The following is a 17,613-nucleotide window of genomic DNA, read 5'->3' on the forward strand; positions in this document are numbered from 1 at the left end:
TATCCTTGGGTCACCAGCAGCCAGAGCCATCACCAAGATTATATCCTTGGGTCACCAGCAGCCAGAGCCATCACCAAGATTATATCCTTGGGTCACCAGCAGCCAGAGCCATCACCAAGATTATATCCTTGGGTCACCAGCAGCCAGAGCCATCACCAAGATTATATCCTTGGGTCACCAGCAGCCAGAGCCATCACCAAGATTATATCCTTGGGTCACCAGCAGCCAGAGCCGTTACCAAGATTATATCCTTGGGTCACCAGCAGCCAGAGCCATCACCAAGATTATATCCTTGGGTCACCAGCAGCCAGAGCCATCACCAAGATTATATCCTTGGGTCACCAGCAGCTGGAGCCATCACCAAGATTATATCCTTGGGTCACCTGCAGCCAGAGCCATCACCAAGATTATATCCTTGGGTCACCAGCAGCTGGAGCTGTCACCAAGATTATATCCATGGGTCACCAGCAGCCAGAGTCATCACCAAGATTATATCCTTGGGTCACCAGCAGCTGGAGCCATCACCAAGATTATATCCTTGGGTCACCAGCAGCCAGAGCCATCACCAAGATTATATCCTTGGGTCACCAGCAGCCAGAGCCATCACCAAGATTATATCCTTGGGTCACCAGCAGCTGGAGCCATCACCAAGATTATATCCTTGGGTCACCAGCAGCCAGAGCCATCACCAAGATTATATCCTTGGGTCACCAGCAGCCAGAGCCATCACCAAGATTATATCCTTGGGTCACCAGCAGCCAGAGCCGTCACCAAGATTAAATCCTTGGGTCACCAGCAGCTTCTCTCTCTATAATACTCCCACATTTATTCCTTGCTAAACTCGTGGTAAACTTTTGGTAAACTCATCCATGTTAAGAAAATAATTATATAATTGTTCTCATTTTCTCAAACAAGTGAAGTTCAACAAACTTTAAAACAGCCGCCCCCGGGTGGGCTCGAACCACCAACCTTTCGGTTAACAGCCGAACGCGCTAACCAATTGTGCCACGGAGGCTTGGGTTAAACCTGCGTTTGTGTGTTTGTTAACTCTGCTTGTACTCACCTAGTTGTGCGTGCGGGGGTTGAGCTCTGGCTCTTTGGTCTTGGTTCTCAACTATCAATCAACTGGTGTACAGATTCCTGAGCCAACTGGGCTCTATCATATCTACACTTGAAACTGTGTATAGAGTCAGCCTCCACCACATCACTGCCTAATGTATTCCACCTGTTAACTACTCTGACACTGAAAAAGTTTGTTCTAGTTTGTGTGTGTTTACGCGTTCCACATTTAGTTTGTCGTGTCCTCCTTGTTAGTCACAGTTTGTCTGGCAGAAAAGTCTCCCCTTATTTCTCTATTATATCTACCCAACCAGTTGTGTTGGACGGTAGAGCGACGGTCTCGCTTCATTCAGGTCTGCGTTCAATCCCCCGACCGTCCAAGTGTTTGGGCACCATTCCTCTCCCCCATCCCATCCAAAATCCTTAATTCTGAACTCTTCCAAGTGTAATATAATTGTAATGGCTTGGCGCTTTACCCTGATAATTCCCTCCCTCCCTCAATCGTATTTACTTATGAAAATATAAACAATGTTTGCCCCTACAACCTGCTCATTTCAGGTTCTAGGGGCAAATTTTCATTATGGGATTTCATTCCATATCCTTCCATATACAAGTTTTCTATTCACCTTCAGTGTGTAAGTGATTAATAACACATTAGTTTCAATAGAAGAGTCATGACCTGCCAATGAGCGTCCTCTAGGATCCTCAGCATCTCCAGGTCGAGACCATTCATCCAGCGTGTTTCTTCCTTGGTTCCACGCGTTGTTATAGCCGGGGGGGGGGGAGGGGGGAGGGTGTTGGAAATTTCCAACACTAATAAACTACTATTGTATTATAATAAATCATTATTATTATATACTAACTACAGTAGTCACTAAATTTACTAACAGTAGTGTCAACATAAACTAACCATTGTATCTGCGTATTAATGCTGAAGTTCTCAAGAAATAGAGCACCAACATTGCGTCAGATAATGTCTAGTTAAACACATTTATTACCAATGTGTTAGAGAATTGAATGTGGTTCTCTAAAATCATCAGTATTCCTTGTGATAATTACTTACGGATAACATAACTTCCAATAATTCTAAATCGAGAGTTTTTAGTTACAATTGTTATCAAGTAATAGTTTTTCTGTCACGCGTGAATGCCATGGAGAAAACTAAAATCTTCTCCACTTCTCGTTTAACACCATAAGACGAGAAGGCGATAATATTTAAATCCCTAGAATTGCAACCCAGTCCTCATTAAAGTATTTCAACCACAATTGCGCGAAATAGTATTATTCGTGATTAATAATTTCTGTGGTGAATGCGAGACGCGGGTTGGGGAAGGCGGAGACGCCATTGTGCAGCGAGCGTGCATGGACAGCGGAAGGTCTTGGCGTCAAGAGTGGCGAGACACGTGGCGTTTGGGAGTTATCAGCAGGAATTACACTGATACCCAACTAATACCGAATAATTATTCTTCCACGTGCTCTATAGTGCTCGGCCAATCAATAACACGTCTAGAATTAAGCCAAAACCCACAAACACGTGTACAACGCCGTGAAAGTTTGGGACTGGCAGACGCGATATCGGCAGACTTCAGTAGTTGCTGCGCTCATGTTATGTATAGTTTCTTTCTTGATGCATCATTTAAGATTGTATATTTCGTGAGTAGTCTGTCGTTATATAATGAGACGACCCCAAATCCAACGTTAGTACTGCATTAATGTTTATTTTCTATTTTCATGAATATTGAGATTAAAAGTAGCCTAGTCCAGTGCTACTTAATATCCTTTAAATTACAGCTCGTATGTGAGGAGTCAACGAGTCGTTAACAGCATTCGTGTTATTCACCTCTAATTTCTTCTATGTGGAGATCCTGAGATCACGAGGACGAATCACGAACGATGTCATAGAAATCGTCTTAAAGCTAAGACTTTTTGTACACATTTAATTCTTCCATTTTTTATCATTATACAAATTTGCAAGATTATCATATTGAATATTCTTACCATATCTGATTATTGGAAATTTATGTGTTTACTTAGATGATTGCTCCTTAATTTAATAATCATTAATATTCACTATTTGAGTTTACATATTTGACTCTATAGCATTTTAGATCATAATATTGTTTAGTCAAAAATGATCTGGTGACAAACCACACTAGTTCCTAGACGTATATGAAGTTCTAGCAATACCCCCCCAATGTAGGTGTTTGAGGCTCTCACTTTAGTTAATTAATCATACAGTCCATTTTTTATTTTAATTTAAGTGATTAATCTTTCTAATACTTATCCATAGACACTGGTTCTTCAGTGTGTTTTCTAATGATCATTTTTATAGTTTCCCTCCTTTCTCAAAAGTGGGTGGTCCTTCGTTATTTAAATAAATAAATAAATAATTGAATAATTGAGTCAAGCCCCAGATATCCCACATTATGGTCCTTATCGAACCGGATGTATACTAATTAGTAATTACTAATCACCGTGTGAAGTAGTCTAGACTAACCACATTTATTAATTGTGTCTACCGGCAGTGTAACACATAGGTTATGCCTAATTCACACCAATTCATTTGCTACTTATACCTCATGTATAAGGTAGCACTCGTGGGACACAGTCAATTACCCACAACACTCAGACCTATACCTCATACTGAGGTAAGAATCTTCAGGTCACGAGGAGCAACAGCTCATAACTTCTATAATAATTCCTCACTAACACCAATTATGTGTTAACCATTTGGGTTATACAAATATTTCAATATACTGCTGTCAGCAGACTGTCCATTATAGCCTAAATTCAGTCCATAATTACTGATTCACTCAAGTCAGTGGATTCATTAACATTTTAGGATCCAGTATACTAATACAAATTACTGATCCCATACTAATTAATCATTACTAACCCTGATAACATTAGATTCCACAATTAGGAAGTACATTCGGGAGTTAAATATTATTTACGGCAGTAGAATACTTGCCAAACAATTATTCTCTTGTGTTCATTTAATTTCTTGTACACATAATTTCTACCAGTGTATATATTATATAAAATTACAAAATCCAAAAACATAGCACTATTTGCACATTATTGCACCACATTTATTGTAGTTATTATGCCAACCCAACAGAGGTAGGATATTTCAGACTGACACGGTACTAAGATTTGTACAAATTCAGTCTGCACCATTAGCTGCATTAATAGGTAGGATTATTACCTAACTAGTACTGTTAGACAGTACTGGTGCATTATTATTTATGTAGTGCTGACCCGAATGGGTGGGATTAACCATTTATTGTGTAATTATATTTTATTACATATTTCTAGGTACATCTTTGAGTGTTACTGTAAGTTCACTACCCATCCAAGGCTGATTTTGAAGAGCTAAGCTAAGGAACACCTGTAGTGAGACCAAGGTACCACTCAAATCTTAGTTGCTTATTATTAGGTAGGTAGCTAACCTCTAAATGAGGTAAATTACAATCAGCCTCAAGAAAATATCAGGCTGTCAATAATTATACCTGCTCTACATAAAGGAGCAAGTACCATAGCTGTCCAAGTAGCTATATAAGCCCTATAAGGCTCAAACTTACAGCCAGAGTGGCTACTCCTGAACAGTTAAGGCGAACCTGTATTGGTCTGAGAGGTCTTCAAAATCACTTATCAAGACTACTTGACAAATGTGACAACTGTTTAGGAACCAACTCAGTTGACTTCTTCGAGCTAAACATTTCCACAAAGGTGGCTAGCCAGAAATATGACCAGGTGAAGGATATAATCGAGTCTTAAAGGAACATACTCCTTAGCAGTAATACTGACCTAGACGAATTGCGTCTGATAGAATCTGATCTTGCCAACTATGAAAATACAATTCAAGACAAGTTAGATCAATATAACAAAGTGCTTGCGACACAAAATGTTCCTGAGTGGATAAAACATTTTTGTAGTAGACCTACACCCGAGCAAGCACCCAGCTCAGATGACATACATGAGCTACCTCAAGATGAGGAGAATCCTCTAATCAATACTGATCACTACACAGGATCAACAACTGAAGTTCAACCTTCATTTTCTACCATCTCATCTAATACAACTTCACGTAATAATTTATTTACAGAGTCTGATCAATTTTCAGACAGCTCTTCTCAATGTTCCCTGGATTCTATAAATTCAGTGCATGAGGCTACTGAATTAACTAGCTCCTCACAGGAACCCAGAGAAACAAGTGAAGTTGCAGATGAAACTCTTAGTGAAGCTGCAATAATCAGTGAATCTGAACCAGAAAATGATAAAGCTAAAGCTGCTGCAGCAGCCGAAGCTGTAATTAAAGCTGAGGCTTAGCAAGAAGCCTTAAGTAATACAAGTAATGGTCACAATTGCTCACACCAGCCTTCTAGAGTAAGTGCTAACAATGAGAAGACTGTTATAAACCTTGTACACCAATTACTAGATTTATCTCCACCAGAACAATCACTTGACTCTTTACAAGCCTTTAGTTTTCAGCTTGAGTCACTGTTAAATTCCTTCAGTAAAGAGGTGGATCACCCAACTGCTGAGTGGATGACTAAAATTATCATCCAGAGAAAATTGTCTGGTGACACACTCAATAAATTATGTGTATTCCAGAATGGTAATGTCCTGTCAATGCAGGATATATTTACTGGTTTGCGCAATATAAGCAATCATTCAGCAAACCAGGCACTTAATGCCTCTTCTGAATGCACCGAAACTGTACCCACATCAGTTTCCTTACCTGGATCTCCCCCTCCCCGCTCAGCTCGTTGTCGCCGTCTGGGGGCTTAGTGGGCGGCTGCCGGAGTGTGATGCTCCTTGGGACAGTCCTCTGTCCTTTTCTAGCCTTGTGCTCCTGCTGCCGTCCTCTCCAATTCTGCTGGGCATCTTTTCCTTTTCCTTCTGTTTCGTTTTTCTCCCCCCTCTTCTCCTATCTGCTTGCCGTTTCCTGCCGACCTTTTGCTCGTTCTGGTTCTTCCCTTGGACTTCTTCTACTTTGACGCCCGGGTGCTTGAGGAGGCATACTCTTGCACCCGTAGAACTGCAGTACCCGACGTCGAGAGCGAGGGGAACCTTTTATTGTCAATCCCCACTTCGTCACTGAACCCGATCTCGACGGACTGTCGGTTTCTTAAGGTGGCGTTTGTGGGGCGTATACTCACGACGCACCCCTAGGAGGCCCTGACAAGATCGGCGATAGCTTCTTGTTGGGTGTCCTGCCTCTAATTGTGGCTCCATGGTGGGTGTGGGGGCACATTCGTGAGTGAATTCGTAATTTCGTCAAGATGATAACCCCTGTTTCGGCTGCTTCTGGCTTACCTTTTCAGGCTCGTGGGGTGGGCGACCAAGCCCCCGAGTCGGTCCGTATTGGAAGACCGGGCTCTGTAGCCTCCGCTGCATTGGGCCCCGACCTTGCTCCTCCTTTGGCCTCTCTGACTCCTTCCCCTGGCTCCCCTCCCTCCTCTGTGGTTGGGTCGAGCCCCAAGCCCCCAGTGGTGACTACCTCGTCCCCTGGCGCGGCTCCTTCTCTAGTTGTAACTACTGCGCCTTTTAACCCCTCTCTCTCTGGGGGTTCTCACCGCCGTTCTCGTCACGGCCGCCCTCGCTCGATTCCTTCCAGTTCTGCTACCTATCAAGCCTTGTTTGGTCCCGCTTCGTGGGCCAAATATTTTGATCTCCTCCCTCTTGATTCTGCGCCTCCTGACGATTTCTCCCTTCATCGACATCTCATTGATTCCGTGGATGCCTCCATTACTTTTAACCCCACTCGTCTCGGTACGCGTGTCGTTGCTGCTCCTTCTCAGGATGCTGCTTCCCGCTTGGCTGCCTTATCCTGCCTTGGCGAGACCCCCGTTCGGGTCTCGAAGAACGTTCAGTTGAATGCCAGTGTTGGCACTATTTTGCTCCCGCCCCATGTTGCGACCGGTGTTCGGGACCTACGCGACTGCCACGACGATATTCGACATATCCTCGCTGCCCAGGGCCATTCTATTCTCCAGGTGGACACGTTTACTCGTCCCCCTCGTGGTAGTCGCCGTCAACCCCTCCGGGTTGTGAAGATTACCTTTGATGGTAGGACCCTTCCACCCTCTGTCATTCTTGCTGGTGCCAGGTGCTCTGTCCAGGAGTACATTCCTTCTCCTCGGCTCTGCAACAAGTGCTGGAGGTTTGGGCATGGTGCCCTCCGCTGCTCCGGGACTGTCTCTCTCTGTCCTTTGTGTGGTGGCGAAGGTCACTCTAAGTCGGAGTGCGCTTCTCCCCAGGCTCGTTGCCTCAACTGCGGTGAGGCCCATCCTACCTTCTCCCGTGCGTGTGTCCATTACAAGCTTGAGGCAGCCGTCCTCAACTTGAAGCACCGGGAGCGTTTATCTTTTCCTGAGGCGAGGCGCCAGGTTCGCCGGCTCCCGCCTTATGCTAATATCTCTTATGCTCGCGTGTTGCGCTCTTCCTCTCCTCGTCCTTCCCGCCTTCCTCAGACTCGCAACCGTTTCCAGGCCTTGGACCCTGATGCGCCCACTGCCCCCTCCTCTGTCCCTTTGGGTTCTCTCCCGAAGGATCCTCCTCCTGGTCCTCTGTCTGGGGTTCCCCTTCCTTCTACCCGGTCTGTCGTGTCTTCTGTGTCTCCTTCCTCGTCCCCCTCCGATCCTCCTTCCCATCCTCTTCCTCCATCTATCGGCTCTCCCCGCCGCCTGTCGGTGCGGGCGGATGTCCATCGCTCTCCTAACGGCCGTCGTGTGTGCTCTCGTTCGGCTTCTCCTGTTGAGACACTGGAATCCGTTGCCCGGTACGTAGTTGCTGGGACACCGATCTCTTTAAGTCAGAAGCGTAAGCCTGGCTCCTCTCCTTCCTCTTCCCCGGCGGGTAAGAAGGCTTCGCTTTCTTCCTCGGCTCCTCCTTCTGGCTCTGTTGCTCCTTCCACTCCCGTTTCAGTGCTTGCGCCCCCTGTTCCCGCTATGGAGGTTTCTTTGGCCCCTGCTTCCCTTTCGGTTGCTGCTCTTGCTGGGGTGCGCTCCTCTCTTTCTACTCCCCCTCTTCCTGCTGCTGTCCTTGACTGCTCCTCTCCGTTGTCTCCTCCTCCTCCTCCTCCTCCTCCTCCGGACCCTGCCCGCCCACCTCTGATCTGTTCTCCCGTTTCCTTCCCTCCGTCTTTGCTCAGTTTACCCATGCCCCCTAACCCTGACTTTGCTGACCCTGATCCCGACCCTGATATTCTTTAACGTGCTCTGTTGGTCTTTCGCCTTTGTTTCTTCCTTGTTCTCTGTTTTTGTCCTTTCTCTTCTCGTCGTTGTCCATTCTTCAATGGAACGTTCGAGGTTATTACGCCAATTTCCTCGAACTCCAACTTCTGGTTTCGCGGTTTTCGCCCCTTTGTGTCTGTCTCCAGGAGCCGATGCTTGGTGCTCGTCCTGGTCGTTTTCGTGGCTATTCCTTTCTCTCCCCCCCCCAGCCATTGCTGGGGCTTCTAATTCTTCTGCTCTCTTGATTCGGGCTGATGTTCCCTTTGTTCCTTTACTTTTTCCTTCGCTTCTCCATTGTTCTGCTGCTCGTATCTTTGTGGGGAAATGGTACACAGTTTGTTCCATTTATCTCCCCCCGAGTGTCCCGCTCTCTCTTCCTGATTTGAAACACCTCCTAGACTCCTTGCCGGAGCCTGTGCTCCTGCTGGGTGACTTCAATTGTCGTCATTCTCTTTGGGGTGACGTTCTGACGAATACCCGGGGTCGCCTCCTTGAGCCGTTTCTCCTCTCTTCTTCCCTGTCTCTTCTGAATTCTGGTGAGCCCACTCATTTGGACTCTCGAACTCGTACCCTTTCTTGTCTTGATCTTTCTCTCTGCTCTTCTTCTCTTTACTTAGATTTCACATGGCAGGTTCTTGATGACCTCCATGGAAGTGATCATTTCCCCATCCTTGTTTCCTTTTTCTCTTTTCGCCCTTCCCTCTCTTTCCCTAGGTGGCAGTTTGCTAAGGCGGACTGGACCCTATTTTCCCTCAGTGCTACTCTCTCTGACCTCTCCCTTCTGCCCCTCTCTCGCGCTCTCCTCCTTTTTCATGACTGTCTTCGACGCTGCCCTCCGCTCTATTCCTCGCTCTTCCTCTCGGGGTCCACGGAAGTGCGTTCCCTGGTGGAATGCGGACTGTGCTCGGGCTGTCCGCTGTAAGCGTGCAGCCTGGAAGAAGCACCGCCGTAGGCAGACGACCGATTCTTTTCTTTTCTTTCGGAAGGCGAGTGCGGTGGCCCGTAGGGCCATCCGTACGGCTAAACGTGAATGTTGGGCATCTTATGTCTCGACAATTACGTCCGAAACCCCTCTGGCCCAGATCTGGAAGCGTATCCGCAAGATAGCGGGTAAGTTCGTTCCCGATGTTTCACCGGTCCTTCACCTCCATGATACTCTTGTGGCGGACCCGTTGCAGGTCGCTTCCGAACTGGGTTCCCACTTTTCTTCTGTTAGCTCTGGTCTTCATCTTCCCCAATCTTTCCTTCTTCGTAAACCTGTCCTTGAGTCTCGTCCTTTAGATTTCTGCACTCATCTTCAGCTTCCCTATAATGATCCCTTCTCTCTCTCTGAACTTCGTTCTGCCCTGGCCCTCTGCGGTTCTACGGCGGCGGGCTCCGATGGTATTCATTATGAGATGCTTCGCCATCTCCCTCCGAGCACGTCTCAGTATTTACTGAGTCTGTATAATCGGATCTGGGAGTCGTCGTCAGTCCCTGAGGACTGGCTCGATGCCGTTGTCCTCCCTGTTCGCAAACCGGGGTCTCTGGGTACTTCCCCTAAGGACTTTCGCCCTATTGCTCTCACAAGTTGTGTCTGCAAACTCTTTGAACGTATGGTTAACGTTCGTCTGATGTAGTTCCTGGAACACCATCACCTCCTCTCCCCTTCTCAATTTGGTTTCCGCAAGTGCCGCAGCACGACAGATGTCCTGGTGAACTTGGAGGTCTATATACGTACTGCTTTTGCTGCGAAGACCTCCGTTGTTGCCGTCCTTTTTGACCTAGAAAGCCAAGTGGTGTCGTAAGCCTACGACACCACTTGGCGTTATCATATCCTATCTCAACTTCATTCTTTTGGCCTTCGTGGTCATCTCCCTCTCTTTCTCCGCAGCTTCCTCTCTCGTCGTTCCTTTCGGGTGCGCCTTGGTACCGCTCTCTCTCCCTCTTTTCGGCAATACGAAGGTGTGCCCCAGGGTAGTGTTCTGAGCACTACTCTTTTTCTGGTTGCCCTCAATGGTCTTCTTTCCTCTCTTCCTTCTGGTGTCTTCTCCGCTCTCTATGTCGATGATCTTACCCTTTGTTGTCAGGGTGATGATTCGCCTCTCCTTCAACGCCGGCTTCAACTTGCGATTGATGCCGTGTCGTCTTGGGCCACAGGTCATGGCTTCAAGTTCTCTACTTCTAAGACTTGTGCCATGACTTTTACGTGGAAACGGGTTGTTCTTCGTCCCTCTTTGTCACTTTATGGTCATCCCCTTGAATACAAAGATTCCGCGAAGCTTTTGGGGTTATTCCTTGACACTCGTTTGTCTTGGTCTCCCCATATCTCTTACCTCCGTGTTGAGTGCTCTAAGTCCCTTACCCTCCTTCGGGTCTTGTCCCATACTTCTTGGGGGGCAGATAGGCGCACTCTCCTTGCTTTACATTCCTCTCTCGTCCTGTCTAAGCTCGATTATGGTTGCCCTGCTTACTCGTCTGCTTCTCCTTCTACTCTTCGCCGTCTTGATGCTTTGCACCATGCTGGGTTGCGCCTCAGTTCTGGTGCCTTTCGTTCGACTCCCGTCCTTAGCTTGTATGTTGACACTGGCTTCCTGTCTCTCCAGGACCGCCGTGATCGCTACTGTCTTCGCTATCTTGCGCGGTCCTTGCAACATCCTTCCTCTCGTCTCTGTCGTGCTTTAACTTTTACCCCTCCTGCGGTTCCTGTTCCTCTTCACCACCTCCCTCTTTCTGTCCGGTTATCTCGCCTGCAGGATTCTCTTTCCGTTCGTATTTCTGATGTTTCTCCTCGTGTTGTTCCTTCTTTGCCCCCGTGGAGGGTCCCTCTTCCGCGGTTTTGTACATCCTTGACTCGTATCACTAAAGCTTTTACCCCTCCTACAGTTCTAAAACGCCTTTTCCTCGAGCACTTTTCTTCTCACTCCCGCTCCGTTTCTGTCTTCACCGATGGGTCTAAGTCAGCGGACGGTGTTGGCTACTCTGTTGTTTTTCCTGATCGCACTTATATGTGTCGCTTGCCTCCGGAGACTAGCATCTTTACAGCGGAACTTTATGCTATTCTCTATGCTCTTCGTCTCCTGCTTTCTCGTTGTCAGTCTTCCTTTGTGGTTGTTGTTGACTCTCGTAGTGCCCTCATGGCTCTCGGGTGCTTTAATCCAGTTCATCCGGTAGTTGTCGAGATCCAGCATTGGCTGTTTCTCGTTCACAGTAAAGTTAAGTCGGTTGAGTTTTGTTGGGTTCCCAGCCATATTGGCGTGTCTTTAAATGAGCGTGCGGATGCTGCCGCTAAGGAAGCTGTCCGCTCTTGTCCCATCTCTCGTAAAGGCATTCCGTATTCCGACTTTTACCCGGTTATCCATTCCTCAGTCCTTACCCGTTGGCAGGCTTCTTGGTTGTCTGTTACTGGTAACAAGCTACGTACTCTTAAATGTTGTGTTTCCTCGTGGCCGTCCTCCTTCCACCGTAACCGGCGGTGGGAAACAGCTCTAGCGAGGTTGCGTATTGGCCATACTCGCTTAACCCATGGTCACTTGATGGAGCGCCGCCCTGCTCCTTATTGTCCTAGTTGCATTGTCCCTCTTACGGTCGTGCATGTCCTTCTTGAATGTCCTGACTTCCAGGACGAGCGTGTGTCTTGCTTTCCGACCGCCCCTCGCGGTCGCCTGTCCCTCGATAGAATTCTTGGTGACTCGGATACTTTTGATATCGTTCGCCTTATGCGTTTTTGTTCTCGTATTGGCATCCTTGGTGATATTTAGCGCCCTCTGATTATTTTGCGTATTTGATGGTGCTACATAGCCTTCCCGGTTTGGTGCCTTCTTTTGATAATTACTTACTTACTTACCTGGATCTCCTAAAGTGACACTGTCACCAGGTAACAAGGGTACTAATAATCAATGTAATAACAATAAGTCAAACGCTGATTCATCAGTAAGGCCCAAGAGCCCCACAGGTGCTCCTAAGAGACCTAATAGTTCAAAGAGCACTCCCAAGAGCCCCACAGGTGCTCCTACGAGACCTAATAGTCCAAAGAGCACTCCCAAGAACCCAATAATTGCTCCCCAGAGTACAGCAAGTACTCACAAGAGAATCAATGACAAGCAAATGCAAGCAGCAAAACCATCACAACCTGCAGGTATTGTTTTACCTAAACCGGTAACCCCTAAACGAGCTGTAGAATGGGGAATGTGCTTGTTTTGCAATCAAAAACTTTCTCTGTACAAATGTACTAATTACCCTAACAGAGACACAAGAGTCAGACGACTCAAACAGTTACACAAATGTACTAGGTGTCTCAAATCACATAATGTTAATAGCTGTGACACCCCACTGAACACCTGCAATAGGTGTAGAAGGGGCAAGCATCATGCTGCACTGTGCAAATTAGTTAGGACAAATTATATCAATCCTAGAATAGGAGGTAGAGAATCTACACCAGTACAGTGCTGCAAGGTGCGAGATGTGTACAGCGTAATTTCACAAGCATCTCAAGTGGATGCTGCTTTGCCTACTGCCCAACTTCAAGTGAAGAACAGAGGAGCCAAGATCACCACACGTGGACGATTTGATCAAGGTTCCCAGAGAACTTTCATTACTCAAAAAGCGGCAGAGGCACTCAATTTACAACCAATCAGACAGGTAAAATTAAACGTGTCAGGGTTCATGATAAATCGAGGACCCCAAGAATACTCAGTAGTTCAACCGCTTGTACGACTAGGTAGTCATGTCAAGGCTGTCCAAGCCATTGTTGTAGATCAAATACCTTTTGACCTAAATATTAAGGGTCTGGGGTACACAGCCCACTTCCTGCAGGAACGTGAAATTAATTTGGCTGACAACAAGTTAACGTCTGACCGCCTTAACAATGTAGATGTACTAGTAGGAGCCGACTACTATTACCAGTTCATAACTGGACATGTTAAACGATTGGGTATGAATATGCTCCAATCTGCAGGTGGCTACTTACTTACTGGTAAAGTTCTGAATGTGAACAAGCCTAAGCCTGCCAACAATAATAAATTAGTCACCAGTAAATCAATTCTCCAGCAGCCAGCTAAAATGAGAAACACAGCTGAGTAATAAACTCCGATTGAATGTAGTACAATTAGTATTCGCCGAGATGTTTCATAGCTCTCAGTGGAAAACCAGTGGTCCGTACCTAAACAAGTACAAGTCACAGCGACCAAGCCATTGAATCCACTGCAGACCTAGAATTATTCTCGACAAGTAATAATTGACCACACTCAGTCTCCCTAGGTAATTAATAATATTAGGCTAGAGAATCTAGCACTCAATACATCTAGCATTTCCTGAATTTAGCAATGCTATGAAGTCATCAAGCAACTTCTATAATTATAAATTCACTTTGACCAAGGTCCAAATACCTGCGCTTAAGGTTTGCCAAGAAAACCTTATTAATACAATGTTTTCTGCACTAAGAGTTAGTGAAAATACTTGCATAAATTTTTGTTTGAGTTGTGTTTCTTTCGTTTCTGCTTAATTATTGTAGGAGTGCAGCACGAACAAACTTGCAAACTTACCAATACGTAAGTGAGTCTACAGAGAACTAATAACCCGTGAAACGTTTAGGTTGGGAAAATGTTACAAATTATCTTGAATAGGATTAATCGTAGCAGTAATTAAATTTCCAGCAACCTTAGGTTTCCCTTTGTTTAATGCATTATCATTAAACATCAGCATTGTTAATTAACATGCTTAATGAGCTCAATATACCTCACCTGTGAATTAACGTAATAATTGAGTGCTTTATTGTTCCCCATGCGAATACGAGCTCAATATTGCTCGCCATGATAATTGAACGCTACCATGCTCCACTTTTCAGCAATATGAAGGTGTGCCCCAGGGTAGTGTTCTGAGCACTACTCTTTTTCTGGTTGCCCTCAATGGTCTTCTTTCCTCTCTTCCTTCTGGTGTCTTCTCCGCTCTCTATGTCGATGATCTTACCCTTTGTTGTCAGGGTGATGATTCGCCTCTCCTTCAACGCCGGCTTCAACTTGCAATTGATGCCGTGTCGTCTTGGGCCACAGGTCATGGCTTCAAGTTCTCTACTTCTAAGACTTGTGCCATGACTTTTACGCGGAAACGGGTTGTTCTTCGTCCCTCTTTGTCGCTTTATGGTCATCCCCTTGAATACAAAGATTCCGCGAAGCTTTTGGGGTTATTCCTTGACACTCGTTTGTCTTGGTCTCCCCATATCTCTTACCTCCGTGTTGAGTGCTCTAAGGCCCTTACCCTCCTTCGGGTCTTGTCCCATACTTCTTGGGGGCAGATAGGCGCACTCTCCTTGCTTTACATTCCTCTCTCGTCCTGACTAAGCTCGATTATGGTTGCCCTGCTTACTCGTCTGCTTCTCCTTCTACTCTTCGCCGTCTTGATGCTTTGCACCATACTGGGTTGCGCCTCAGTTCTGGTGCCTTTCGTTCGACTCCCATCCTTAGCTTGTATGTTGACACTGGCTTCCTGTCTCTCCAGGACCGCCGTGATCGCTACTGTCTTCGCTATCTTGCGCGGTCCTTGCAACATCCTTCCTCTCGCCTCTGTCGTGCTTTAACTTTTACCCCTCCTGCGGTTCCTGTTCCTCTTCACCACCTCCCTCTTTCTGTCCGGTTATCTCGCCTACAGGATTCTCTCTCCGTTCGTATTTCTGATGTTTCTCCTCGTGTTGTTCCTTCTTTGCCCCCGTGGAGGGTCCCTCTTCCGCGGTTTTGTACTTCCTTGACCCGTATCACTAAAGCTTTTACCCCTCCTACGGTTCTAAACCGCCTTTTCCTCGAGCACTTTTCTTCTCACTCCCGCTCCGTTTCTGTCTTCACCGATGGGTCTAAGTCAGCGGACGGTGTTGGCTACTCTGTTGTTTTTCCTGATCGCACTTATATGTGTCGCTTGCCTCCGGAGACTAGCATGTTTACAGCAGAACTTTATGCTATTCTCTATGCTCTTCGTCTCCTGCTTTCTCGTTGTCAGTCTTCCTTTGTGGTTGTTGTTGACTCTCGTAGTGCCCTCATGGCTCTCGGGTCCTTTAATCCGGTTCATCCAGTAGTTGTCGAGATCCAGCATTGGCTGTTTCTCGTTCACAGTAAATTTAAGTCGGTTGAGTTTTGTTGGGTTCCCAGCCATATTGGTGTGTCTTTAAATGAGCGTGCGGATGCTGCCGCTAAGGAAGCTGTCCGCTCTTGTCCCATCTCTCGTAAAGGCATTCCGTATTCCGACTTTTACCCAGTTATCCATTCCTCAGTTCTTACCCGTTGGCAGGCTTCTTGGTTGTCTGTTACTGGTAACAAGCTACGTACTCTTAAATGTTGTGTTTCCTCGTGGCCGTCCTCCTTCCACCGTAACCGGCGGTGGGAAACAGCTCTGGCGAGGTTGCGTATTGGCCATACTCGCTTAACCCATGGTCACTTGATGGAGCGCCGCCCTGCTCCTTATTGTCCTAGTTGCATTGTCCCTCTTACGGTCGTGCATGTCCTTCTTGAATGTCCTGACTTCCAGGACCAGCGTGTGTCTTGCTTTCCGACCGCCCCTCGCGGTCACCTGTCCCTCGATAGAATTCTTGGTGACTCGGATACTTTTGATATCGTTCGCCTTATGCGTTTTTGTTCTCGTATTGGCATCCTTGGTGATATTTAGCACCCTCTGATTATTTTGCGTATTTGATGGTGCTACATAGCCTTCCCGGTTTGGTGCCTTCTTTTGATAATTACTTACTTACTTTATACACATTTAATTCTTCCATTTTTCATCATTATACAAATTTGCAAGATTATCATATTGAATATTCTTACCATATCTGATTATTGGAAACTTATGTGTTTACTTAGATGATTGCTCTATAATTTAATAATCATTAATATTCACTATTTGAGTTTACATATTTGACTATAGCATTTTAGATCATAATATTATTTACTCAACAATGAACTGGTGACAAACCACACTAGTTCCTAGACGTATATGAAGTTCTAGCAATACCCCCCCCCCCAATGTAGGTGTTTGAGGCTCTGACTTTAGTTAATTAATCATACAGTCCATTTTTTATTTTAAGTGATTATTCTTCCTAATACTTATCCATAGACAATGGTTCTTCAGTGTGTTTTCTAATGATCACTTTTATAGTTCCCTCTTTTCTCAAAAGTGGGTGGTCCTTCGTTATTAAATTAAATAAGTAAATAATTGAATAATTGAGTCAAGCCCCAGATATCCCACAGGGGGGGAGGGTTGTAGAGATAAGCTCCCACAGCCTGTGAGGTGCCCGTGATGGCGTGCGTCTCAAATAGCCTCAGACAACCAAGTCCAGCTCCTGGTCTGCACGTGTGGCTTAGCGTCTAGGCCTGGCGGAACTGCTTCTACAAACAGGAGAAGTGGCGAAGGCGGGTCTCTGGCACCTTAAAACCAGTTGCTTTGAGCAGATGGGACTCGTTAGCCTGGGAAGGCAGCTCATCTAGGGAAAGGAAAATCCCGAATTCAAACCTCTGCTGTCTTGCGGTTAAACCCACTCATGGGAAAGGCTTCGGGAGTCAACCCTGAGGAAAAATCAGGAGTTGGAGTCCCTAAGGCAGTTTGCAGCTGTTTACAGCTAGATTCAGGTAACTCTTGCGACGACAGTGGTGCCAAGCGTATTGGCGCCTGCCCTTCCCTTGGATCACGTCGGTGGCGTGGAGAGGGTGGATCTGCAGCATAGGCAACAGCCGGTTCTCCATAATTACTGCCCAGGCCTGTGCCCTGGAGGGGACACTCCAGCAAGCGATGGCTCTGCACGGGAAGCGACAGTTACCGGCGCCTACCACTCAATTGGCATTGAGTGAGGCACCAGGGGTTGCTTCCGTCGGTGAGAGAAATCATCCGATTTCGTAGGACAGCTACATCCCACCTCAAGCTGAGCGACCCCCAGCCAATAAGGTGCTGTCCCGTAATGGTCCACTTGCTCCACTGAGTGCGTGGGACTTAGGGCACAATCCAAAAAGCGGATCGTCAACCATGCACCAGGCAAAAGAAAACACAGTCACTCAGCTCTCAAACTGGGCACATGGAATGTTAGGACTATGACACCGGGTCTCTCGGAAGATCTACTGGAAGTGAACGACGCCCGCAAGACAGCTGTGATCTACAATGAACTACGCTGGCTGCAGATGGACATAGTCGCCCTGCAGAAGACACGTTTGCCCGCGATCGTCAGCATACGAGAGAAGGACTTTACCTTCTTCTGGCAGGGCAAACATCCAGAAGAGTAGGGAACATGGCATTGGCTTCGCCATCAGGAACAGGTTGTTAGAGTCCATCGTACCACCCACGGAGAGGTCTGCAAGGATCATCA

General features: G+C 46.5%; 1 non-coding gene across 1 annotated transcript; it reads right to left on the minus strand.

Moving 5' to 3' along the window:
* Nucleotides 1–941: 941 nt before the first annotated feature.
* TRNAN-GUU (transfer RNA asparagine (anticodon GUU)) lies at nt 942–1,015 on the minus strand. Its single transcript has one exon. It is a non-coding gene; the product is annotated as a tRNA-Asn (tRNA).
* Nucleotides 1,016–17,613: the final 16,598 nt, after the last annotated feature.

The sequence above is a fragment of the Procambarus clarkii genome, chromosome 24 (genome assembly GCF_040958095.1).
Source record: "Procambarus clarkii isolate CNS0578487 chromosome 24, FALCON_Pclarkii_2.0, whole genome shotgun sequence".
Taxonomy (NCBI): domain Eukaryota; kingdom Metazoa; phylum Arthropoda; class Malacostraca; order Decapoda; family Cambaridae; genus Procambarus; species Procambarus clarkii.